Source organism: Ursus maritimus, unplaced genomic scaffold, assembly GCF_017311325.1.
Source record: "Ursus maritimus isolate PB19 unplaced genomic scaffold, ASM1731132v1 scaffold_16, whole genome shotgun sequence".
Taxonomy (NCBI): Eukaryota; Metazoa; Chordata; class Mammalia; order Carnivora; family Ursidae; genus Ursus; species Ursus maritimus.
In genome coordinates this window covers 24,933,372-24,960,353 of record NW_024424008.1, presented here as the reverse complement: position 1 = coordinate 24,960,353, position 26,982 = coordinate 24,933,372, and the positions used below count along the sequence as shown (strand labels likewise).

Below are 26,982 nucleotides of genomic sequence, written 5' to 3'. Positions count from 1 at the left end.
AATAACTTAAAATTCAAAGATGTTGAAATTTTGCTCTGAGGAGGTGAATATTTCTTTCTAAAGCTGGTTAATCATAAAGGTTAAGTAAGGAAGAACAATGTTAAAAATGTTTAAAGCAGAGATACCTAACATAAATGCACAATAACTTAATAAAAACAGTTTTGGCTCTAAACCAGATTTTATTAATAATGTTGAGAAAGGAAATTAATAGTGATGATTTAAAAGTTTTCTAAGACCCTCCTTTTGGACGGAGAAGAGATTAAAAAGTTGTCACACTGTTCTCCATTAATAAAAATGTAATTATATATTTTTTTGAAAAACATAAGATTTTTAAAAGAACAGAGCTGACAGTTAATGGAACTAGCCTGATATAACTTTATATGTATATGTATATATTATATCAAAGTTAAGACAAAGTATTCTATGTTAAAACTAACAGAGAAAAGGAATCAATATAAAAGTTTAAAATGAAAAATAAAATCAGATATATCATCTGTGACAATAAGTATAAACACATTAAATTACCCTATTAGAATTCAAGGAATATCAGATTATTAATATATATAAATAGTTTAAATTTCCAGTTTATGCATGTGCATGTGTGCATGCACACACACACACCCAGAGACACAAGAACAGATTATATATAAAAGAATAGGCAAGGGGTGCCTGGGTGGCTCAGTCAGTTAAGTGTCCAACTCTTGCTTTTGGCTCAGATCATGATCTCAGGGTCATGATATCTAGCTCTGAGTGGGCTCCATGAGGAGTCTACTTGAGATTCTTTCCCTTTCCCTCCCCTGCTGCTCCTCCCCCTGCTTGTACTCTCTCTCTAAAATAGAGAGATAATAGATAGATGATGATAGATAATAGATAGATGATAGATAGATAGACAAATGATAGGTAGATAATAAGATCTTTTTTTAAGAAAATTAGAAATAGAATAAAAGGGGCGCCTGGGTGGCACAGCGGTTAAGCGTCTGCCTTCGGCTCAGGGCGTGATCCTGGCGTTCTGGGATCGAGCCCCACATCAGGCTCCTCCACTGGGAGCCTGCTTCCTCCTCTCCCACTCCCCCTGCTTGTGTTCCCTCTCTCGCTGGCTGTCTCTCTCTCTGTGTCAAATAAATAAATAAAATCTTAAAAAAAAAAAAGAAATAGAATAAAAGAATAGACAAAATATGTTCTAAAAAATACAGCAGTTTTGGTTAATAGTAATGTTAGACAAACTACAATCAAAAGGATCAACATTCATTCATTGGGGTCTCATTATGTGCCAAGTATTCTTTTTGATGCATGGGATAAAGCACTAAATAACAGATTTGATGCTTGCCCTTGTGAAGCTTCTTGAAGGATCCAAGTATTTAGTGGATGATGCACAAAGTTATGTATAGTTAAGATAAAGGAAAGTAATATTCAGTGTGTATGCATACAGTATTGGAAGAGTGGCTTTGTGTGGAGTCATGGCTGAAGAAGTGGTATTTAAATTAACACTTAAAAAATTAAAACTTCATTGGAAAAGTGTCTGTTCATATCTTCTGCTCACTTTTTTATTTGATTATTTTTTTCTTGGGTATTGAGTTTAATGAAGACATACAAATGGCTAAGAGACACATGAAAAAAGGTTCAACATCATTAGCCATCAGGGAAATTCAAATCAAAACCACATTGAGATACCACCTTACACCAGTTAGAATGGCAAAAATTGACAAGGCAAGAAACAACAAATGTTGGAGAGGATGTGCAGAAAGGGGAACCTGTAAGAGACGAACCTCTTACACTGTTGGTGGGAATGCGAGTTGGTACAGCCACTGTAGAAAGAGTGTGGAGGTTCCTCAAAAAGTTAAAAATAGACCTACCCTATGACCCAGCCATTGCACTACTGGGTATTTACCCCAAAGATACAGATGTAGTGAAAAGAAGGGCCATAAGACACCCCAATGTTCATAGCAGCATTGTCCACACAATGTTCATAGCAGCATTGTCCACAATAACCAAACTGTGGAAGGAGCCGAGCTGCCCTTCAACAGATGAATGGATAAGGAAGATGTGGTCCATATATACAATGCAATATTACTCAGCCATCAGAAAGAATGATTACCCAACAGTTGCGTCAATATGTATAGGACTGGAGGAGATAATGCTAAGTAAAATAAGTCAAGCAGAGAAAAACAATTATCATATGGTTTCACTCATTTGTGGAACATAAGAAATAGCAGGGAGATAGTTAGGAGAAGGAAGGGAATAATGAAGGGGGGGTAAACAGAGGGGGAAATGAACCAGGGGAGACTATGGACTCTGGGAAGCAAACTGAAGATCTGGGGCGGGGGGGATGGGTTAGCCTAGTGAAGGGTACTAAGGAGGGCACGTATTGCATGGAGCACTGGGCATTATATGCAAACAATGAATCATGGAACACTACATCAAAAACTAATGATGTACTGTATGGTGAATAACATAACATAATTTAAAAAATTAAAGATTCAAATCACATATACTAGCATATTTATGTGTGCTTGCTGATTTGTAAATATGTAGGAATAGGTTGGTGAGAAATAGTAACATTGCAGGCAGAGAAAATAAGAGTGACGTCTCCAAGGAAGAAAGGAGATAGTAATTTTATATTGATAAAAGATACTGTTAATAATGGAAATATAAAACTTGTAAACCTTTGTGCATTAATGGTAAAATAAAGCAAACACTTTGGGATATCAAAGAGAAACTGACAAAAGATAACAGAACTGAACAAATCTATCATATATATTTTGTTTTTTTTTTATATTTCTAGGAATCCAAAAATGAATTGATATTAGGAAATTTACTTAATATAACATAGCACAGAAATAAAATACATTAAAGTTTGATTTTATTATCAGATGCTATAAAGTTAATGGATTAAACTTAAATACTATATTTAATTTTTAAAAAGTTGAATGAAATATAAATTATTAGAGAAACTCTCTTAGTTTTATTTATTCTATCTAATTTGACACAATATTATCATATTTAATAGAGAAACATCCGAGGCATTTTTCAAAGAAGCAAAAATGATAATATTTCTCAATATTTTGTTGTGTATATCAGTTTTAATCTTGAAATTATAACCAGTTTAGCAAAACAAGTGAAATATCAGAGTGTTGAAAAGTGACAAAAACAAGCAGTATTTGAGAATGTTACGTATTTATACCTAGAAAATTCAGAGTGATTAAAGATAAAAACTTACAAGACTTCAAATGGTAGCCAGACAGAAATTATAAAAGAAAGTGAAATGATGGCATGAAAAAATATATAATTCCTAGGAATATTCGCTAAAACAAAATGAAACAAAACAAAATGAAACCAATGAATGATGATTTGAAGGGCAAATTCAATATTTCCATTGTCATATATTCAGTGCTTATAAATGCCTGGAATTAGTAAGCATTTAATTTATATTTGTTGAAAGAAACTAAGTGAAAAGAATAAATGAAACTCTTGAAGCAAGGTCTGTATATTATAGGTCTTACATTCTCAGCAAGCTAGTACAGCTTAAACATAGTAGGTATTCAATTAAAGTTTATCAAAATAACTAAGAATTAATAATGCAACAAACAAATCAATCTTCAGGGATATTCCTTTAAATCATATTACTGTTTTTATATCACTCTGTTCTCATGCTAGCCTCACTCATTCACCAAAATTTTATGTTAGTATCTCTTCACCAAAATTTTATTAATAATGTCAAAGTGTGTCTGTAGTCATTGAGGACATGGGCTCTGGAAACAGATGTTCTGCTTGGAATTCCATTTCTATTGCTTACTCCTACTACTGCATAATGTTGAGTAATTGTGCGTAACTTCTATGAGTCTCAATTCCTCATTACAAAATAAATAAAAGTTTACAATAATGAATACCTAATCAAAAAGATACTTTTTGTGAGAACTAAATGAAGAAAATATATATAAAGGTTTTGGTATAGTGGTTTACAGGTATTGGGCATTCAATAGATGATATCTATCATCTTCACCATTATTATTATCTTATTTCCCTTCTCTGTATCTTTTAAAGATTTGTTTTGAGATGCCATTTGAACTATAAGCTGCAAAGATAATCACAATATTTCTGAGAACTATTATTGGTCATATCTTCTCTATTCAAGAACTTAAAATGACTTTCCTAAAACTAAACTCAGCTCACCATTTAAAGTTTATCCATTCAACAATATTTATTAGGTACCTAACACGGTGCCTTACACTTAGTAAGTGTGCAATGAATATTTGTTTAATGAAAGAAAAGCAAGAAAGAAAGGGAGAAAGAAAGAAAGAAAGAAGAAAGAAAGAAAGAAAGAAAGAAAGAAAGAAAGAAAGAAAGAAAGAAAGGAAGAAACTGCTATTTAGTAAACATGGTGCTAGATGCTAGATACAAGGATGAGTATCCTATCTCTTCACATAAAAAAAATAATAGCTAATATTTATAGTGAATTCAACTATAAGCTAAGCCCTACTGATGGATAAATTGCAAGCATTGTCTCCTAATAGTAATTTTGAAGTACTTGTTTCCTATTATACAGGTAAGAAAACTGAGGCTTAAAGAAGCTTGTCCAAGGTTATATGGCAAAAAGTGGAAGAAACAGACTCCACATTCATACCTTTCTAATTGTAGAGGTTAAGCTCTTCTACTTTGCAAATATCCTACTCCTCTGTAATGACTTGAACAGGCTGAATAGAAAAGTCACTGAGGGGCGCAGTCCTTAAGCGCCTGCCTTTGGCTCAGGGCGTGATCCTGGATCCCTGGGATCGAGCCCCCCATCAGGCTCCTCTGCTGGAAGCCTGCTTCTTCCTCTCCCACTCCCCCTGCTGTGCTCCCTCTCTTGCTGGCTGTCTCTCTGTCAAGTAAATAAATAAAATCTTAAAAAAAAAAAGAAAGAAAAGAAAAGTCATTGGCTCGCTAACAGTCAGATATTATCTATTAAGCCTTTCTAGCCCTCCTAATTCCAGTGGACTAAACCAGAGGTCAGCAAAATATAAGTCACAGGCTGAATCTCTGCTATTGTATAGTCCAGAAGCTAAGGATTTATTTTTACATTTTAAAATAGATAAAAAATTCAAAAGATAATAGTTTGTAACATGAAAATTATATGACAGTACCAATTTAACATCCTCATTTTGCCTTTTGTCCTGCAAAGCCTCAAATATTTACTATCTGACCCTTTTCACAAATGTCTGCCTAGCCTTAAACTAGACTACGTGAAATGCCCTCAGGAATGTGGGCAATGCATATACCACACCTGATTTATTAAAAAAAAAATGTACCACGAGCAAATAGACCCTATGAATCAACTCTATGAAATCTCTGGGAAGTGTTTTACTGTACTTCAATGAAAGAGAGCTAGAACAACTACAAAACAGAAACAAAAATTACAAGACTACTAGTATATTGAACTGATCTTTAGTGTGACAACCGATTTCATTCTCTGAAGAATTTCTTCATTTAATTGATGAAAATTTCCACACAAAAGTTTTTTAATAAATGATTTAAATGTGTATTCTGCTTTCCAAAAAACCTTTTATCTAGTTTCATGGTTAAAAGTCACATAGGAAGAGTGTTTGAGATTTACAGAGGTGAGCTCTATAACAACTGCCTTTTTAAATGTGTATTATTCATTCATTCGACCAATACTGAGCACTGGACTAACATAGGTGATCTATGGCCAAAAACTTGGTTTCTGACCTGGAATAACCTGTAGCTTATTTTTTTTTCGTCATTGACAAACTGTACAATATGTGAGTTGCTGTACACAATAAACTGAATCTTCCCTAAAATTTGAGTATTACCCAAGGACCACTTTACATATTAGTTCAGCCTAAGTGAAGATCATGGATTAAAATTTGCTGAGATAATTGAATGCTAGAGAAGGGGGGGAAGTTGCTACAAGGGCAGAGGGGAGAGATTTGCTCTAAAGCAAGACATGGGTTTTTTTTTAGCTAAGATCTAAGATAGATTGAAAATTGATCACTAATCATCTGTGTTATGAAATAAACAACTTCCTTAGATTTTTTAATTAAACAGGTATAAATTATTCAGATAGAACTGTTGATGTCATAACTTGTAAAAGAAAAAATGCAAATCTCTGGTACTTGATTTAACTCTACAACAGCAAATGAGCTAAGGGAATCAAGAAAGCAAGCAATTTACATCTTAAAGCATTTGATAAGGGGGCCAAGATTATTCCAAGTGTTCTGTAAAACACACAGCAGTTGAAAACAAATTTGGAAGAGCAAAACACTCAAACACACATATTAGTTAATTATCAAAAGTACTGATAAAACCAAAGTAAAAATCAAAAGAGCAATACAGACATTCTCATGCAATTTAGAACTGGGTTGAATTTGGGAGAGGAAAACATATTTTTCTAAAATATATAGTGCTCAGATTCAACAGTATAATTTTACACTCAGAGTGAAGGAAATTTCTTAAAAATCTACTCACCAGTTAATTATATGTTTTCACTAGAGATATGAAAAAGAAATAATTGTGTTGGCCAGAGGAACTATTCTAAGTAGAAGCTAGTGGAGCTAAAAAATGCCTTGGAGGAGTAGAAAGATATGCATGGAGGGAAGTTTTTCTGTAAAAAACATGGTAGTGTCCCAGAAATTCCAGATATTAATTGAAATAAATTAGATTTTTAAAATTAGAGCCACCATGAGTTCACAAAAAGTAGAAGAGCAAGACATTTCTGTAAACTTAAGTTCTGCTTTAGTTTTTCGAATGACAAAGAACCATCTGGTGGCTTGGCAGTATTATTGCATTCTAATGTTCTCTGCATTGCAATAGGAGGGAAATCATTGTCCAATGGTCAATCATTTTGCAAAAAGTGCAACCATGGAATAATCTCACTCATTATTATCTCCTACAATGATCAAGTCTACATATATACATTAAAAATATTACATATTTTAAAACACATATTGTCTATTATGTATCAGACACTATATAAAAGGCTTTAAAACACAATTCATTGTGATTTGAATATAAAGTATCCTAATGTATAATTGACAAATTTTCTTAATTATCAGTGATTATTCATCTCAGCAGCTTTTTTCCTATGTTCCTTTTCCTTAGATAAATCATCATAAAACTACATAAAAGTGTAGCCTTGAAAATAAATGTCATACAATTTTTCTGCTGATAACAATGTTTTCCTATTTCAGTTTATCAAGTCAATTATCAAAATATAACTAAAACATAAAATCTGTTTCATTTGTTGTTCATTTTAGTAATGGATATTAGGAATATTTCATATATATTTAACATTTATATTAATTGCATAATTATGTTTGAAGATTGAAATAAATTCTGAATAATAGGTCATATGTAATTACATTAGAATTGGTTCTGAATGATAGCTTAAAGTTAGAATCATAGACAGTGAGTTAAAATAATCAAATGTTTAGCGTTTAGAGATTATCTAGTCAAAGCTTGAAAAACTGTTCTCATTTGAGCTAAATATGGTTATATAAGCATTTCTTCTGGCCTTCACCATGTATATTAAAACACATAAATGCCTTTGTATGAGGCAGACTCTCCAGTTTACCTTAGTTCCCACTACGATTGTAACACTTGCACCTCCGCAGGCACATGGTTTGTTTCTCTTGAGTGACCAAATTCCCTAATTTATACGTGAAGAAAAAAACAAGTAGAGTAAACTTTTGATACAAACTGCAGGGCTAACTAGAAGAGTTAAAACTAGAATTAGTGTCTAATGATTTTCATAACAGTATTTTTATAACATTAATAATAATGATAATCATTTCCATCTATTTCATTGTGCCATTTGTTGTACTAACTTATATGTATATATATATAATATTTATGTCTTACAAAATTTTATGAGATAGAGAGGAGAGGCACAATGGTGGAGGTGTAGGGGTCATATTTCAACCTGTCCCTGGAATTCAGCTGGATAGCTAACAAACCATTCTGAATAACCATGAAATCAGCCTAAGATGTAAGAATTTATATCTGGATCTCTACAAACAGAAAATATCAGGCAGTTGTGAGATATGAAGGGTGGAGCCACGATTTTGTGGGCAGATATTGGAAAATAAACAGGAGGAGGGAGCTGCCATAAGTTGACACCAGGAAGGTGATATAACACCAGAGTGACAAAGCTTCCTGTTCTGAAGACTAGGTGTAGTCTCACAGACCAGTAGCAGCAGTGAAAGGACTTTAGTGCAGTCCCCTGACAGGATCCAGGAGCTGAGGATGAGCATGTGCAAACCAGAGCAGCTCACTGTTTTAGAAGCACAAAAGGTAGAGACACTCCTGGCCCAGGGATCGACCTCTGGGAGAGTTCCTATGGGGTGAACCACTGGGGAGCCTGTAGTTTTTAGCAGCACAGACAGAAACAGAGACTATGTGTCATGAAGAGCTCAGTGAAGAGCAGACTATAATTTCTCTGCTCTGGGACAGAGGTTTGGATGCAGTCATTTCTGCTCTGACTCTCAGAAAAGATGGAAGAGATACAGAAAGCCACCAGAGAACAAAAGCTCAAAAAACAGTTTTCCACCCCCACAACAGGAGGCAGCGCAACTCTGCCCAAGCAGGGTTACTTGAGTAACAGGATGGCAGGCCCCTCCCCCAGAAGACAGGCTGGAAGAACAAGAGGATGACAACCCTAGGGTCCCTATAAAACAGGTGCATCTTGCTTGGATCATGGTTAATACTTTGGACTCTGTACATTCCCTCAACCACCCCTCAACAGAATGACTAAGAGGAGGAACGTCCAACAAAGAAAAGAATCAGAGTCTATGGCCTCTGCCACAGACCTAATGGATATGGATATAAGCAAGACATCAGAAATAGACTTCAGAGTAGCAATTATGAAGTCAGTATCTAGGGTTGAGAAAATATTTAGTAATAATATAGAATCTCTAAGGGCAGAAATGAGATCTACTTAGGTCAACCTTAAAAATGCTATGAGTGAGATGCAATCTAAACTGGATACTCTGACAACGAGGGTAAATGAGGCTGAAGAACAAATTAGTGAGCTAGAAGATAAGATGATAGAAAAGAAGGAAACCAAGGAAATCTAGGAAAAACAGATTAAAGCACAAGAGATCAGACTGAGAGAGGTTAATGATGCCATGAAATGTTCCAATGTCAGAATTATTGGGATCTCTGAGGGAGTGGAGAGAGAGGACTAGAAGATATATTTGAGCAAATCATAACTGAGAACTTCCCTACTCTGGGGAAAGAAACAAGGATTCCAGTCCAAGAGGCAGAGAAGACCCCTACCGAGATAAAAGAGAACATATCAAGACCTTGACATGTAATAGTAAAACTCACAAATCTTAGAATGAAGGAAACAATTCTGAAAGCAGCTAGGGAGTAGAGATTTCTTATGTAGAGAGGGAGGAACATCAGAATAATGTCAGACCTTTCCACAGAGATCTGGCAAGCCAGAAAAGGCTGGCAAGACATATCCAGGGTACTAAATGAAAAGAACATGCAGCCAAGAATACTTTATCCAGCAAGGCTGTCATTCAGAATGGGTGGAGAGACAAGGAGTTTCTAGGACCAGCAGAAACTGAAAGAATATGTGATCACCTGGAAAAAATATTTTGGGGGGGTATAAAAGAAGAAAGACCCCAAGAGTATTATAGACCAGAAATTTACAGAGACAATCTATAGAAACAGGGACATCACAGGAAACAAGATGGCACTAAAATCATATCTTTCAATAGTCATTCTCAACATGAACAGCCTAAATGTTCCCAGGAAAGGGCACTGGGTTGCAGATTGGATAAAAAGACATGACCCATACATATGCTCTCTACAAGAGACTCATTTTGAACCTAAAGATACATTCAGACTGAATGTGGGGGGATGGAGAATCGTTTTTTCATGCCAACGGTACTCAAAAGAAAGCTGGGGTAGCAATTCTCAAATCAGCCAAATCGGATTTTAAGCTAATGACTGTAGTAAGAGATACAGAGGGACACTATATGATTCTTAAAGGCTCGATCCAACAAGTAGATCTAACAATTGTAAATGTCAATGCCCCCAACATGGGAGTAGCCAACTACATAAGCCAGCTGTTAACCAAAATAAAAGATCATATTAATAATAATACATTAATAGTAGGAGACCTCAACACTCCACTCTCAGCAATAGCCAGATCATCTGAGCAGAAGATCAACAAAGAAACAAGAGCTTTGAATGACACACCAGACCAGATGGACTTCATAGATGTGTACAGAACATTCTACCCTAAAACAACAGAATACTCATTCTTCTCAAATACACATGGAACTTTCTCCAGAATAGACCAATACTGGGTCACAAATCAGGTTTCAACTGGTACCAAAAGACTGAGATTATTCCCCGCATATTTTCAGACCACAATGTTTTGAAACTGGAACTCAATCACAAGAAGCAATTTGGAATGAATTCAAACACTTGGAAGATGAAGACCATCCTGCTTAAGAATATTTGGGTAAACCAGGAAATTAAAGACCTTAATTTATGGAAACCAATGAGCATGAAAACATATAGGTCCAGAAACTGACAATCTGAATAGACCAATAATCAGTAATGAAATTGAAGCAGTAATCAAAAACCTTCCAAAAAACAAAAACAAAAACAAAACACAAGAGTCCAGGGCCAGATGGATTCCCAGGGGAATTCTGCCAAACATTTAAAGAAGAAATAATACCTATTCTTCTGAAACTGTCTCAAGAAATAGAAACAGAAGGAAAACTTCTGAACTTGTTCTATGAGACCAGCATCACCTTGATCCCAAAACCAGACAAAGACCCCATCAAAAAGGGGAATTACAGACCAATATTCCTGATGAATATGGATGCCAAGATACTCAACAAGATCCTAGCCTATAGGATCCAACAGTACATTAAAATAATTATCCATCATGACCAGATGAGATTTATTCCTGGGATGCAAGGGTGGTTCCCCATTCGCAAATCAATCAATGTGATAGAACACATTAATAAAAGAAAAGAGAAGAACCATATGATCCTCAATCGATACAGAAAAAAGCATTTAACAAAATACAGCATCCTTTCCTGATTAAAACTCTTCAGAATATAGGGGTAGAGGAAACATTCCTCAATTTCATTAAAAAAAAAATCTATGAAAAGTACACAGCAAATATCATTCTCAGGGGAAAAGCTGAGAGCTTTTCCTTTAAGATCAGGAACACAACAAGGATTCCCACTCTTGCCACTATTGTTCAACACAATACCATAAGTCCTAGCATCAGCAATCAGACAACAAAAAGAAATAAAATATATTCAAATTGGCAAAGAAGTCACACTCTCTCTCTTCACAGATGAGAAAACCCAAAAGACTCCACCCCCAAATTACTAGAACTCATACAGCAATTCAGGAATGTGGCAGAATACAAAATCAATGCACAGAAATCAGTTGATTTTCTATACACTAACAAGGTAACTGCAGAAAGAGAAATTAGGGAATCAATTCCATTTATAATAGCACCAAAAACTGTAAAATACCTAGGATAAACCTAACCAAAGAGGTAAAGGATCTGTACTCCAGAAACTACAGAACACTTATGCAAGAAATTGAAGAAGGCACAAAAAGATGGAAAAACATTCCTTGCTCATGGATTGGAAGAATAAACATTGTTAAAATGTTTATGCTGCCTAGAACAATCTACACTTTCAACACCATCCCAATCAAACTACCAAGGGTATTTTTCAAAGAGCTGGAACAAACCATCTCAAAATTCGTGTGGAACCAGAAAAGACTCTGTATTGCCAAGGAAATGTTGAAAAAGAAAACAAAGCTGGAGGCATCACGTTACCTGATTTCATGCTTATTACAAAGCTGTGATCACCAAGACAACATGGTACTGGCACAAAAAAAGGACACATAGATCAGTGTAACAGAATAGACTCCGGCATTGGACCCTCAACTCTACAGTCAACTAATCTTTGACAAAGGAGGAAAGAATATCCAGTGGAAAAAAGACAGCCCCTTCAATAAGTGGTGCTGGGAAAATTGGACAGCTATATATGGAAGAATGAAACTTGACCATTCTCTTACACCATACACAAAGATAAACTCAAAATGGATGAAAGACCTCATTGTGGAACAGGAATCCATCAAAATCCTAGAGAATGTAGGCAGTAACCTCTTCAACATCAGCCACAGTAACTTCTTTCATGACACGTCTTCAAAGACAAGGGAAAGAAAAGCAAAAATGAACTTTTGGGACTTCATCAAGATAAAAAGCTTCTGCACAACAAAGAAAACAGTCAACAAAACTAAGAGGCAACCCATGGAATGGGAGAAGATTTTGCAAATGACATTACAGATAAAAGTCTGGTATCGAAGATCTATAAGGAAACACGAGAGACTATGGACTCTAGGAAACTATCTGAAGGTTTCAGAATGGAGGATGGAGGGGGGATGAGGTAGCCCTGTGATGGGTATTAAGAAGGGCATGTGTTGCAATGAGCACTGGGTGTTATACACAAATAATGAATCATGGAACACTACATCAAAAACTAATGATGTACTGTATGGTGACTAACATAATAATAATAATAATAATAATAATAAGAAGAAGAAGAAGAAGAAGAAGAAGAAGGAGAAGGAGAAGGAGAAGGAGAAGGAGAAGGAGAAGGAGAAGAAGAAGAAGAAGAGGAAGAATTACTACACATGACATCAAAAAAAAAAACCTTTATGACATAGACTTTTTAACATTTTCATTTTACCAACGAGGAAGCTGAGATGCAAGGGGTGAAATAGCTCATCTAAATTCACCACTCTGCTGATATTCCCCTCCACCACCTCCAGCATAAATTCAGTCCCACCTGCTGAGGGCAGTTCACTCCAATGCTGTCCACCTAGCCTGCTTGCTTCACATCCCACACGTCTTTTTGCTGGCATGACTGCCTTTCTTGGTCAAGCCCCGCTCAGTCCCAGTGTGACAAGACCCTCCCCCAGAAGACCAGCACAAGTCGCCCTGCATACTATGTCCTTAAGTTTGGAGTTTTAAAAGCCCACATATGTGGCTGTAATAAAACCTGGAGTGCACAGCTCCAGGTGAGAAGGCAGGCAAACAACAGAGAGACAGACAGTATGAAAATGGCAATCTGAAAAATGTTTGAGATGCATGGGGGGGGATATTTTGTTCTTTTAGGAGTGTTTCCCTCAGAGCAACAAGCACAGAGATCCATCTCCAGGGACAATGGAGATGGTTGGTATTATTTCCCTTCCTCACCCCTCAGTGTAAACACAGAATTACCTTTAGTAAACAGCACAGCACCAAGATTGGCTACCTAACCTATTTACAAGTCCCACCTCCCTGCCTTCTGCTGGTGCTGCCCTTCTGGGCTGGTGCCTCCGTCCCAGCACAGCAGGCTTCTTACACAGAAGAACAGCAAAAACCCTCACTCACACCACATCTTCCATCCAGAGAGTTCTGCAGGGCTTCAGTTCTAGTGGAAGTAGCATCAAGTCTCATTTAACAAGCAGACTAGAGCACACCTAATTAAAACTCACCATGCACTGCCCAGAGTCCAAACACTGCCCATTGAAGGCAAGGAGAGCCTCCTCAGGCCACTGACTTGAAACATAGCATCCAAAACGGCAATGGAGTGAATGCAGCACACACCAGAAACACTCCATGAATCATCAGGCTCTGGACACTTTCTGACCTCTTCTTTTAAAGCCATTACTCTCAGGAGAATGAAACATAACAGGCAGGATGCCTGGGTAGCTCAGTCAGTTAAATGTCTGCCTTCAGATCAGGTCATGATCTCAGGGTCCTGGGATCAAGCCCCACATCTGGATCCTTGCTCGGCAGGGAGCCTGCTTCTCCCTCTCCCTCTCCCTGCCCTTCCCCCTCCTCAAGCTCTCTCTCTCTCTCTCTCTGTCAAATAAATAAATAAATCTTAAGACAAAAAAGAAACATACAGGTTTTTCTAACATACAGAAGAAGCCAGAGAATTAGACAAAATGCCAAGATGGAGGAATTCATTTTAAGTGAAATGACAAGATAAGGTCATGGCAGAGATCTAAGTGAAACAGATATAAGTAATATGCGTGGATGTAGCATTTAAATCAGCAATCATAAAGACACTCACTGGGCTTGAGAAAGGAATGGAAGACCTTAGGGAGGTCCTACTGCAGAGATAAAAGAGTTAAAAAACAGTCAGAAATGAAAAATGTGATAACTGAGATTCAAAACAGATTGGGTGTAATGGCCACAAGGATGAATCAGAGGAATGAGTAAGTGATATAGAAGATAAAATAATAGTAAATAATAATAAGGGATAATAATATTAAAAATAGTAAGAGTTAAAAATCAGAAATGAAAAATGTGGTAACTGAGATTCAAAACAGACTGGATGTGATGACCACAAAGATGAAAGAAGTACAGGGATAAATAAGTGACATAGAAGATAAACTTATGGAAAATAATGAAGCTGAACAAAAGAGAAATTAGAATTATAGAACATGAGAATAGACTTAAGGACCTCAGTGACTCCACCAAACATAATATTTATATCATAGGAGTGCCAGAAGAAAAACAGAAAGAAAGGGGGCAGAATATCATTTGAGGAAATCATAGCTGAAAACTTCCCTAATTTGGAAGAGGAAACAGATATCCAGATCCAGGAGGCACAGAGACTCCCATCAAAATCAACAAAAGCAGGCCAACACCAAGATATATTTTAATTAAAGTTGCAAAATATAGAGATAAAGAAAAACCCTAAAAGAGGCAAGAGAAAAGAAGACCCTAACTTACAAAGGAAACCCATAAGACTAGCTGCAGATCTCTCAACAGAAACTTGGCAAGCCAGAAGAGAGTGGCATAATATTTCACTGTGATGAATGGGAAAAATCTGCAACCAAGAATACTCGATCTAGTAAGGCTATCATTCAGAACAGAAGGAGTGATAAAGTTTCCCAAACAAAACCTGAAGGAGTTCATGACCACTAAACTAGCCCTGTAAGAAATATTAAAGGGGACTCTCTGAATATAAAGAAAAGAACAAAAATGACCAAATCAAAAAAAGAACAGGGAAAATATACAGAAAAATGACCAAATGAGTAATAAAATGGCACTAAATGTATATTTATCAATGATTATTCTGAATGTAAATGGGCCAAATAGTCCAATAAAAGACATAAGATGTCAGAATGGCTTAAAAACCAGACCTATAAAATATTCATTTTTAGACCTAAACACACCAGCAGAATGAGAGTGAGAGGAAGAAGAAATATTTATCATGCAAATGGATAATAATAATAATAATAATAATAATAATAACAGAGCAGCAGTACTTATGTCATATAAAGATTTTAAACCGAAGACATCACAAGAGATGAAGAAGGGCACTAGACCATAATAAATGCGATAACCAACAGCAAGCTCAAACCATTATAAATACATATGCACCCAACATGGGAGAACCCAAATATACAAAACAATTAATAACAAACATAAAGGAATTCATTGATAATAATGCAATAATAGTAGGGGACTTTAACACCCCACTTGCAGCAATGGACAGTTAGATCCTTCAAGCAGAAAATCAACAAGGAAAGAATGGCTTTGAATGATACACTGGATCAGATGGACTTCACAGATATACTCAGAACACTGCATTTTAAAACAGTAGGATACACATTCTTTTCAAACGCACATGTGACATTCTCCAGAATAGATCACATACTGGGTCACAACTCAGTCCTCAACAAATACAGAAAGACTGAGATCATATCATGCATTTTTTCGGACCACAACACTATGAACCTTGAAGTCAACCACAAGAAAAAATTTGGAAAGGCCACATATACCTGGAGGTTAAAAAACATCCTGCTAAAGAATGAATGGGTCAACCAGGAATTTAAAGAAAGAATATAAATGTGTGTGGAGATATATATATATCTCCACACACACAAGAAAATGAAAGCACATTGGTTCAAACTGTTGGGAGGCTGCAAAAGCAGTCTTAAGAGGGAAGTATGTAGTAATATAGGCCTACTTCAAGAAGAAAGAAAAATCTCAAATAGGAAACCTAACTTAACACCTAAAGGAACAACAACAAAAAGAATAGCATATGAAGCCTAAAGCCAGCAGAGGAAGGGAAATAAAAAGATTAGAGCAGAAATAAATGATACAGAAGCAAGCAAACAAACAAAAAAGCTGAATAGATCAATGAAACCAGGAGCTGGTTCTTTGAAAGAATTATAAAATTGATAACCCACTAGTCAGGATTATCAAAAAGAAAAGAGGAAGGATCCAAATAAAATCATGAATGGAAGAGGCCAGATCACAACCAACACCACAGAAATACAAACAATTAAAAGGGAATATGATGAAAAATTATATGCCAACAAATTGGACAACCTGGAAGAAATGGATATTTTCCTAGAAACATATGAACTAGCAAAACTGAAACAGGAAGAAAGAGAGAACTTGAACAGAGTGATAACCAGCATAGAAATTGAATCAGGAATACAAAAATCTCCTAACAAACAAAACTCCAGGGCCAGATGGCTTCACAGGGGAATTATACAAAACATTTAAAGAAGAATTAATACCCATTCTTCTCAAACTGTTCTAAAAAACAGAAATGGAAGGAAAACTTTCAAACTCATTCTATGAGGCCAGCAGCACCTTGATTTCAAAACGAGAGAAAGACCTCACTAAAAAAGAGAATTGCAGGCCAATGTCCCTAATGAACATGGATGCAAACATTCTCAATAAAATATGAGCAAATCAAATCCAATGGAACATTAAAAGAATCATTCACCAGGATCAAGTGGGTTTTATTCCTGAGCTGCAGGATGGTTCAATATTTGCAAATCCATCAATTTGATACACTACATTAATAAAAGAAAGGATCAGAACCTCTCAGTAGATACAGAAAAAGCATTTGACAAAGGACAACATCCATTCATGATAAAAACCCTCAACAAAGTAGGGTTAAAGGAAACATACCTCGACATAATACAGGCCACAGATGAAAAAACCCACAGCTATTTTCCCATCTTCAACTGGGAAAAACAGAAAGTTTCCTCTATGGTCAGGAACAAGCCAGGGATGTCCACTCTCACCACTATTATTTAACATGGTACTGGAAGCCCTAGCCTCAGCTATCAGACAACAAAAAGAAATACAAGGCATCCAAATTGGCAAGGAAGAAGTCAAACTTTCATTATTCACAGATGACATGATAGCTGCTAGAGCTGATACACAAATTCAGTAAAGCCAAAGGATACAAACTCGATGTACAGAAATCGGTTGCATTACTATACACCAATTAGGAAGCAGCAGAAAGAGAAATCAAGGAATCAGTCCCATTTACAACTGCACCAAAAACCACAAGATACCTAGGAATAAACCTAACCAAAGAGGTGAAAGATCTGTACTCTGAAAACTAAAGAACACTTATGACAGAATTTGAAGAGGACACAAAGAAATGGAAAAGCACCCCATGCTTCTAGATTGGAAGAACAAACATGGTTAACATGTCTATACTACCCAAAACAACCTACACACTTACTGCAATCTCTATCAATATACCAACAGCATTTTCCACAGAACTAGAACAAATAATCCTAAAATTTATATGGAAGCATAGAGGACCCAAATAGCCAAAGCAACCCTGAAAAAGAAGAGCAAAGCTGGAGGTATCACAATTCCAGACTTCAAGTTATATTACAAAGCTGTAGCAATCAAGACAGTATGGTACTGACCCAAAAACAGACTATACATCAAAAGAACAGAATAGAAAGCCCGGAAATGGACCCACACCTATATGGTCAGTTATTCTTCAACAAAGCAGGAAAGAGGATCCAATGGAAAAAAAGACAGTCTCTTCCATGAATGGTGTTGGGAAAACTGGACAGCAACATGCAAAAGAATGAAATTAGACCACATTTTTACACTATACACAAAAATTAATTCAGAGTGGATTAAAGGCCTCAGTGTGAGACAGGAAACCATTAAAATTCTAGTGAAGAACACAGGCAGTAACCTCTTTGACATTAGCCTTAACATCATCTTACTAGATAGGTCTCTTGAGGCAGGGAAACAAAAGCAAAAATATACCGTTGGGACTTCATCAAGATAAAAAGCTTCTGCACAGTGAAGGAAACAATCAACAAAACTAAAAGACAACCTTTGAAATGGTAGAAGATATTTGCAAATGACATAACTGATAAAGGGTTAGTATCTAAAATGCATAAAGAATTTATAAAACTCAACACCCAAAAGAACAAATAATCCAGTTAAAAAATAAAGTGAAGACATGAATAGACATTTTTCCTCAGAAGACATACAAATGGCTGACAGATACATGAAAAGATGCTCAGCCTCACTCATCATCAGGGAAATGCAAATCAAAACTACAATGAGATATCACCCCACATCTGTCCGGATCGCTAAAATTAACAACATGAGAAGAAACATGTGTTGGCAAATATACGGGGAAAGTAGAACCCTCTTACATTATGGGTGGGAATGCAAGCTGGTACAACCACTCTGGAAAACAGTATGGAGGTTCTTCAACAAGGTAAAAATAGAAGTACCCTATATTACTAGGTATTTATGAAATGATACAAAAATACTAATTCAAAGAGATATAGGCACCCTAATGTTACAGCAGTATTAACAATAACCAAATTATGCAATGAGCCCAAATGTCCATTGAATTATGAATGTATGGAGAAGTTATATATATAATATATAATATATATATTATATATATAATGGAATTTTATTCCATTCTATATTTAAAATGGAATATTACTGAGCCATCAAAAATAATGAAATCTTGCTATTTGCAATGACATGGATGGAGCTAGAGAATATTATGTTAAGTGAAATAATCAGAAAAAGACAAATAGTATATGATTTCACTCATACGTGAAATTTAAGAAACAAAGCAAAGGAACATAGTGGGGAAAATGAAGAGGAACACCAAGAAAGAGGCTCTTAACTATACAGAACAAACTGATAGTTACCAAAGGTGAAGTGGGCAAGGGAATGGGTTATATAGGTGAATAGTAAGGAAGGCATTTGTGATAAGCACCCGGTGTTGTAAGTAAGTGATTAATCAGTAAATTCTACACCTGAAATTAATATTACACTGTGTTAACTAGGTGGAATTTTAAATGCAAACTTGTGGGGGGAAAGAAAAAGTTTGGAGGAAGAGCAATGTAGTCATGGATTCTACATGTTACTATATTTTTAAGAGGTTAAACTATAATTAGTTTCAAAATTATCTTGTATTTAATGCAAAAAAAATAAGGTAAGTTCACCACTGTGCTTGTTATGGCTCTATTTGACTGACTATTTTACTTAATGAGTGTTATATATCCTGTTAATTTGAATAACTTTGTAGATAGTCCCCAAACATTACAATTTGAGTATATTTAATTCTATATGTTCAAAGTATTTAGAAAAAAAATAAAAATTATTAAGGTTCATAATTTTAAGTTGATAAGATACAGCTCCCTGAAATTCTTAGAGGGGAATAATATTTATTATTAAGGTTCATAATTTTAAGTTGATAAGATACAGCTCCCTGAAATTCTTAGAGGGGAATAATATTTATTATTAAGGTTCATAATTTTAAGTTGATAAGATACAGCTCCCTGAAATTCTTAGAGGGGAATAATATTTATCAAGTGCTTATTATTGGTCAGTTGTGTGGGTAAGATATTTTTATATGTTAGGAAATTTTTTACAGTAGTCTTCTAAGATATGTCTAATAATTATCTCATCGTGGGTAGGAAGTAAAGCATAGTGAGGTAAAATAATTTTCCCAAGGTACCTGTTAATAAACAGTGATGGTTGAATGTGAATGTAGGTCTTTTGCTTTCAAAGCCCTTATTTTTTATAGCAATATTTTTAAAAATAATTTTAAGATCCACTGGTTAGTTAATAACTTAAATAGTTTATATTAAAATAAGCAATGGAAGTGCAATATTTCTCTTAAAATATTTTCAAACAAATTGATTGAACATTCTTCAGAACTTTTTTCTTTTTTCTTTTCTTTCTTTCTTTCTTTTTTTTTTAAACCATCATCTTCAGTAGGAATAGTTTTCAGTGTGGTTGTGTAGACTGCTGTGAATAAGAGGTTTTGCTGGAAATACATAGAGTTGCCATAAAAAACTATTACAATTACTTGCATCTAGAAACTTTAATTTTTTTGTAATTATTACACAATCAACAAAAAGAAATTTCTTTTTTAAAAAATTGTCTTACACTTTCCATCTCCACTAAAGATTGAAACTGTATATACATGACCTTTTTACTAATAGTAATTTAATAAGTAATTTAATCTTGAGTGAAAATTCTGTTCTAGAAATAACATATTATGCACATGTGTTTCAGTGTTATCTGTAAAGCTCAGTATTTATTGGGAATTTTGGATCTTCTAGGATTATAATTTTGAAAAGATAGGATAGCATAATATCTGGAAAATATCTCAACATTTAGGTATTTCAAAACTAAAATTCATCAAGTATAATAATTATATTCTAAAGATACATATGTAATTGTTTTATTGATTCAAGTACTTATTTATCAATTATTTATTAGGTACCCATAGAATAATGCATTAGGCATTATTTTAAGCAGTGGTAAAACAGTGTTTATTTAAAAATTATATTCTAATGGGTTGGGGAAGACAGACAGTACATTTTAAATCCCATTATATAATGTGTCAGGTGGTCATAAATGTTATGATAGAAAAGTAATCAGAATAAAGAGAACAGAATTTGGGAGACTAAGAAGAAAGAATCTACTGATCAAGGAAGTCCTCTCTGCAAAAATGACATTCCAGCAGAGACCTGCACAGAGTTAAGGAGATCTGTGCAAGTACCTAGGAGGGAGAGTATCCTAGACAGAGAGAAGAGTTAGGGAAAGAGTCTGGAAATATTACAATAAACATAGCAAACAAAAATCCCTGTGCTCATGGACTCTAAATTCTATGTGTGGGAGGCACAATAGACAAGAAAAATAAACAATAGTTTTTGGAGAACAAGTACCACAGAGAAAAGTCAATTAGGGAAGAGAGATAAGGAATGTATATGGGATAATTAGGTTCCACTTTTTGGTAAGATGTCCTTTGAAGATCTCTCTATGAAGGTGACACTAAAATAGAGACCTAAAGGGGGTTTAGGTAACAGCTATGATTGTATCTTGGGAGTGGGGTTAGGGGAAGTTCTACTTGGAGGAAGCAGCAAATACAAAGGCCCTGAGGCAGGACAATACTTGATATATTTTATTTGATTAAAAGCAAGGAAACCAGTGTGCTATAATGGAGGGAAGGAAAATGAATATGGTAGGAGATGGCATCAAGAGGCAACAAATCAAGATAATCTTGATTTGTGGGCCATTGTAAGTGGTTTGACTTTTCCTCTGAGTAATATAGAAAGCCATTTAGGTCAGATGGTCTAACTTCATTTTAAAAGAACCAATTCTGGCTGCTGTGCTGAGAATAGACTTACAGAGAGCAAAGGAAGAAGTAAGGAGACCAGTAGGGTGCTTCCACAACAGTGAAGGTGAGAGATGCCCATGAAAGCTATAAGGAGCATTAGATGTTGTTGGATTTTGGATGTATTATGAAATAGTATCAGTAGGATTTATTCATGAATTGTATGTGGGATGTGAGAGACATATTGGAATCACACATGATTTTTTTCATTTTATCTTACCTGGAAAAATGGAATGATCACTTACTCTTATTGGAAATATTATAGCAATGGTAGGTTGGCAGGTAGGATGGGAGTTCCATTAGGATATGTTATGTTTCAATGCCTATTAGACATTCAAATGGAAATGTCAAGTAAATTGTTTATGCGTGTGTGCTGCTATTCAAGGGAGGTGTCCAAGAAGGAATAAGTTCGATAATTATTCAGTGTAAACATGCTTTTTTAAATACAGGAGGTTATATATAAAATGACCTTGGGAATGGTGTGGATTGAGAAATGAAAAGATCCAAGGACTAAGCTGAGGCCCTGAAATGCTTAGATATTGGAAATATGAGGAGGAATAAGCTAATGGAAGTGAAGAGGAGGGCACAGTGAAGGAAGAAAAATTCAAGCAACAAATTCATTTTCGGTAGAAGGGTGTGGAGAATTCTATCAAATACTGATTATAGGTCAAGTAGCTGAGAACTGAGGAATTGATCAATAAACTTAACAGCGTGAAGGTCATTCGTTTCCTTCATAGTAGTATTTGGTCAGTGGTAGGAAGACAACCAGATTTGAGAAGCTTTTGAGAGAACAGGAATTGTTTGCAGAGTTTGTTTTACCAGGTGGGTAGGGGACAAAAATGGTTGGTACCTAGGGGAAAATGGGGTCAAAGAGCTATTTTTCCTTCCTCTTGTTCTTTTAAATTTTGGAGAAATACCAATATTTTGAATGCTACTGATGATGCAGAAGGGAGATGTGGGCCTTTGATTAGATCAGAGACAGTCATTTATTGATAAGAGAATCAGGAGAAGTGTAGATATAGATAAGTTGATAACTAGTGTGGTAGTGTTACAGGTTGACTTCCCTCAGAAACAGGCTCAATGACTGGAATTTAGTGTGGATGATGGTTATTAAGAAGTGCCCTTTGAATTCATCCACTGGAAGGGAGGAGGAAGGAGAAGATGTGAGGAGAAGGAGCTCTGATGTAGGTTTAGCAGTAACCCCAGATGAAAACAAGGAGAATCTTTAAAGCTACAATGACTTTCCAGGGTTGTTTGGAGTTGGACCAAGGTAATCAGATCATTATATTCACTCATTGAGCAGTTGTTGGCTGCATGTTACCCAAGGAAGGGATATAACCTTGGTTGAGCTGATTCTCTGTAGCAAAGGCAGCCCCTGAAGGTGCTAAGAGCTGAAAACTGTCATTAAGACTCCCAACAGCTGGGACAAGTCTTTCATTGAAGGGGAATCTGGGACACACATTGCAGTTTGCCCCTAGGAGAAATATATATAAGTGATTTTTTTATTACTTCTGTCTTCTCCAAGATGTAGGAGGGAAGAAGTAGGGAAAAGGGCAAGGGATTGTTTTGAAAGAGAGGTGTAAAAGTATTGTCTAGAGGATAGAGAGAATGGAATCCATAAATGTGCTGGGATCAGTTAGCACAAAGGGCCTGCCTGAGGTTCATGGATGAATTTAGAGCAAAATTAATCATCTTTGTTGATGTTTTTCTCCATTCATATTCCCTTGCCAAGAGCACAATAGGTAGATAGTTTAATTTAACCTAGGCTGAAGTTGTGCTATGGGAGTAAAAAGGAAGAAGAGAGGAGTAAGAAGTCATAGTTGTAGGCAAGGAAGTATTAATTTAATAAAATATTATAAAATGTAAAATAGCTGAAGAGAATAGTTAGGTCCAAAGCTTGAAAGACAATCAAAAGTTGTATCAGTTTTAGGAATTAATGTACTAAATGACTTGCTGATTTTACTAAATGGCACCTTTCCCCAATCTCTATGGGTCTATAATATTCAAAATCTTGATTCATGTTCTATTTATTATTATTATTATTATTATTATTATTATTGTTAATTATTTACTTTGCAATGCTCAGTCTTATAGTTTCCTGAGACTTTTAATAAATTAAGACTGATCTGAGTTTGGAAAAACATTTGAACTTATAAGTAAGCAGATAAAAATTATTTATTTCTTAACTATGGAGAACAAACTGATGGATACCAGAAGGGAGGTAAGTGGAGGGTGGGGTGAAAGGGGTGAAGGGAATTAAGAGTACACTTATTTGATGATCCTTAAGTAATATATAGAATTGCTGAATATCTATATTGTAAACATCAAACTAATGTAACACTCTATGTTAATTACACTGAGATTAATTTTTTTGAAAAGTAAAAAATAATAATAATAAAGGGAGAAGCAGTACTTAAGTGAAAAAAAAAAGAATTATTAATATAATTGCTTACCCAGAGCATAGAAAGTTAAATCAAATATTTAGAACCTCTGCCAGGGTTCATAGACTATCATCACATTAGTCAAACAAATTTATACACAACTTTAGCATTTGAGATTATTTCACTATATATTATTCACTGTTGAAGTAGCTTTTTGTAACATACATCAAGATATCAAAGAAAAGACCTGAGATCAAAAACATTTTTTATCACACTCTGGATAATTGATCTTTTTACAAGAGCAATTACAATTTACTGCTTTACTTATAATGTAATTAAAATTGTCTCTTTTAAGGAAAACATACACTGATATACTTTGGTTTCCTCTTAATCAGTGAACCTTTGGCTGGATGATTCATATCTGATAATATGCAAAGTGAATGACAAGCCACAGCGAGAGATTAGTCATCTGACCCATTATATATAAACAGGAAAAATGGGAATGAAGGAAGTTTCATTGTAATTTGTCATTATCTCATAGATTTACTTCACCACATCTCTAGCTGTACCTTAATTCAATTTTTATCTTCATGTAATAAATGGGAGTGTATATTTTGAGATACCTCTAATTAATTCAACTGATATTTTCAAAAGACTAATTTTAGGGGCACCTGTGTGGCTCAGTCAGTTAAGGGTCTGCCTTCAGCTCAGGTCACAATCCCAGGTTTCTGGGATCGAGCCCTGCATTAGGCTCCCTGCTCAGTTCAGAGCCTGCTTTTCCCTCTTCCTCTGCAGCTCCCTCTGCTTGTGTGCTCTCTCTCTCTCTGTCAAATAAATAAATAAAATCTTTTTTTAAAATAAGCACTCAAATTATTTTATTAAATAATTAACACTTTTAAAAGGTAATATGATGTCACATTCACAGACAACTTATAACAATTATTTTAAAGAATTGTAGATTGTTTCATGTGGTGTAATAGGTAAATATTTAAAGAAATAATCAAATCAATTGAAAAATTCTAAATTAAGAGTATTGGAATAACTCTAGATTAGAAACATGCTAGTTCCACAAATGAATTTGTCATCTTAAAGGTTCAAATCCTGGCTGTGAGTTTTTATTTCTGTTACTTAACCTTAGTGAATCCCAATGTCCTCATCAATAAGTGGGGATAATAAGTCTTTGCCTTCTGTGCTTACAAATTGATCACAGGCTTATGACTCACCCATAACCAAAAGAACACCACAAAGCTTCATGTTTCTATGGCTTTCAGTCAAGGTATCATTCCATAATCAAATTTTAAAAACTATTTTTATTAAGAATACTATTTGTTGTAGTTTCTTAGGGAAAATTTTACATGCAGGCAAATGGCTATGTATTGGAAAATGCTAATTTAATTATCATTCAAAATAAATGTAAGAATTATTTTTTTCATTCTTTACTAATTTTTCCATCTTTATGTCTTTCATCTGTCAGAAAATGATTTTTATAGGAGATCCTTTTGAAGACTATTTCTAAATTCCTAAAATCAACTTAGCCCAACTTTCAAATGTTGAATTGCTTTTGTGCTAATACATTTTATTAAACAATCACATTGATTTTGATTTGCCAATTCACTACTTATTAACTGCAGGACCATAGTCAAGCTTTTATTTGCTCTTCACATAGTTTAGTAATCTTTAAAATGGAGAAATTAATATTTAATCTCCAAGATGTCTAGTATAGAGTATGTATGCTAGTAGCTAATTAATTATTATTTCATTTCCTCTTTTTCATTGTTTTAGAATGTCAAAGATAGTTTCTGAATGAGGTCTGGCCAATTTTTATTACAGGATATTTATATGAGACGCAAAAATCTGACAATGATCTGAATAATCCTAATGATAACAGAAACAATAACAATAAGAAATAAAAGTGTTCAAAGAAGACTTCAATATACACTTTGCAAATGAGGCAAAAAATACAAAGTTAATATTAGAAATCTTCCAGTCATTTTTATAGAAATCATAAAAGTTAAAGCTATGCGGTCCCACAGAAAGAGTACCAATCTTAGTTCTTCTATACTATAATCTTACATAAGAATCTGATACCCTCATGTTAATAATTAATAAAATTCAAGTCTGACATCTTGTTTAAAATGTTTTACCTTTTTCAATCGTTTTAGTTTTTGTAAAAATTCAAACTCAATTTTATGAAGGTTAGAACTCATAATAAATTTTCTGTATTCACAAAACCTTTAATGTTAAGAGAATTAATTGAGAATACCTGGAGCATTGATAACCTAAAGCTTACTAGCACCACCTACAGGATGAATGTATAACCAAGTGCAATTTATTTTATTTTAAAGATTTATTTATTTGAGAAAAAAAGAGAGAGAGCACAGTGTATTGGGGGAAAGGGAGAGAGAATCCCAAGTAGACTCCAGGCCAAGTGTAGAGCCGGACACAGGGCTTGATCTCATGACCCTGAGATCAGGACCTGAGTCAAAATCAAGAGTCAGACATTCAAGTGACTGAGCCACCCAGTCATCCCTAACCAAGTGCAATTTAAAAGCACTCTGGGGGCACCTGGGTGGCTCAGTCATTAAGGGTCTGCCTGTGGCTCAGGGTGTGATCCCAGGGTCTTGGGATCGAGCCCCGCATCAGGCTCCCTGCTCCACTGGAGCCTGCTTCTTCCTCTCCCACTCCCCCTGCTTGTGTTCCCTCTCTTGATGGCTCTCTCTCTCTGTGTCAAATAAATAAATAAAATCTTTTTATAAATTAATTAATTAATTAAGTACTCTGATTCCTATTCCTTTTTCCAAACATACAACTCTCATACAACAAACATTGTGACTTACTCAGAACGGATTTAAGACTAGGAAATTAAAACCCAGGAGGCAGATGAACCTCAACACATTATTCCTAATTGTATAATATTTATTCTGTTGAATGGTGTTGGGAAAATTGGGCAGCAACATGTAGAAGAATTAAACTGGACCATTTTCTCACACCATGAATAAAAATAAACTCAAAATAGATGAAAGACCTCAATGTGAGATAGGAAGCCATCAAAATCCTAGAGGAGAACACAGGCAGCAACCTCTTTGACCTTGGCGGAAGAAACTTCTTGCTAGACACAT

At 35.1% G+C, this 26,982-nt stretch overlaps 1 protein-coding gene and 1 pseudogene across 1 annotated transcript in view; one reads left to right on the top strand and one right to left on the bottom strand.

The window, feature by feature from the left end:
- LOC103660730 overlaps window positions 1-13,697 on the bottom strand; it is a 40,380-nt pseudogene extending 26,683 nt beyond the window's left edge.
- The window catches only part of CNTN5 (contactin 5), a gene marked incomplete at its 5' end in the record, with an annotated part of 603,858 nt that overhangs the window by 67,632 nt on the left and 509,244 nt on the right, over window positions 1-26,982 (top strand). The gene's annotated exons all lie outside the window — the stretch shown is intronic.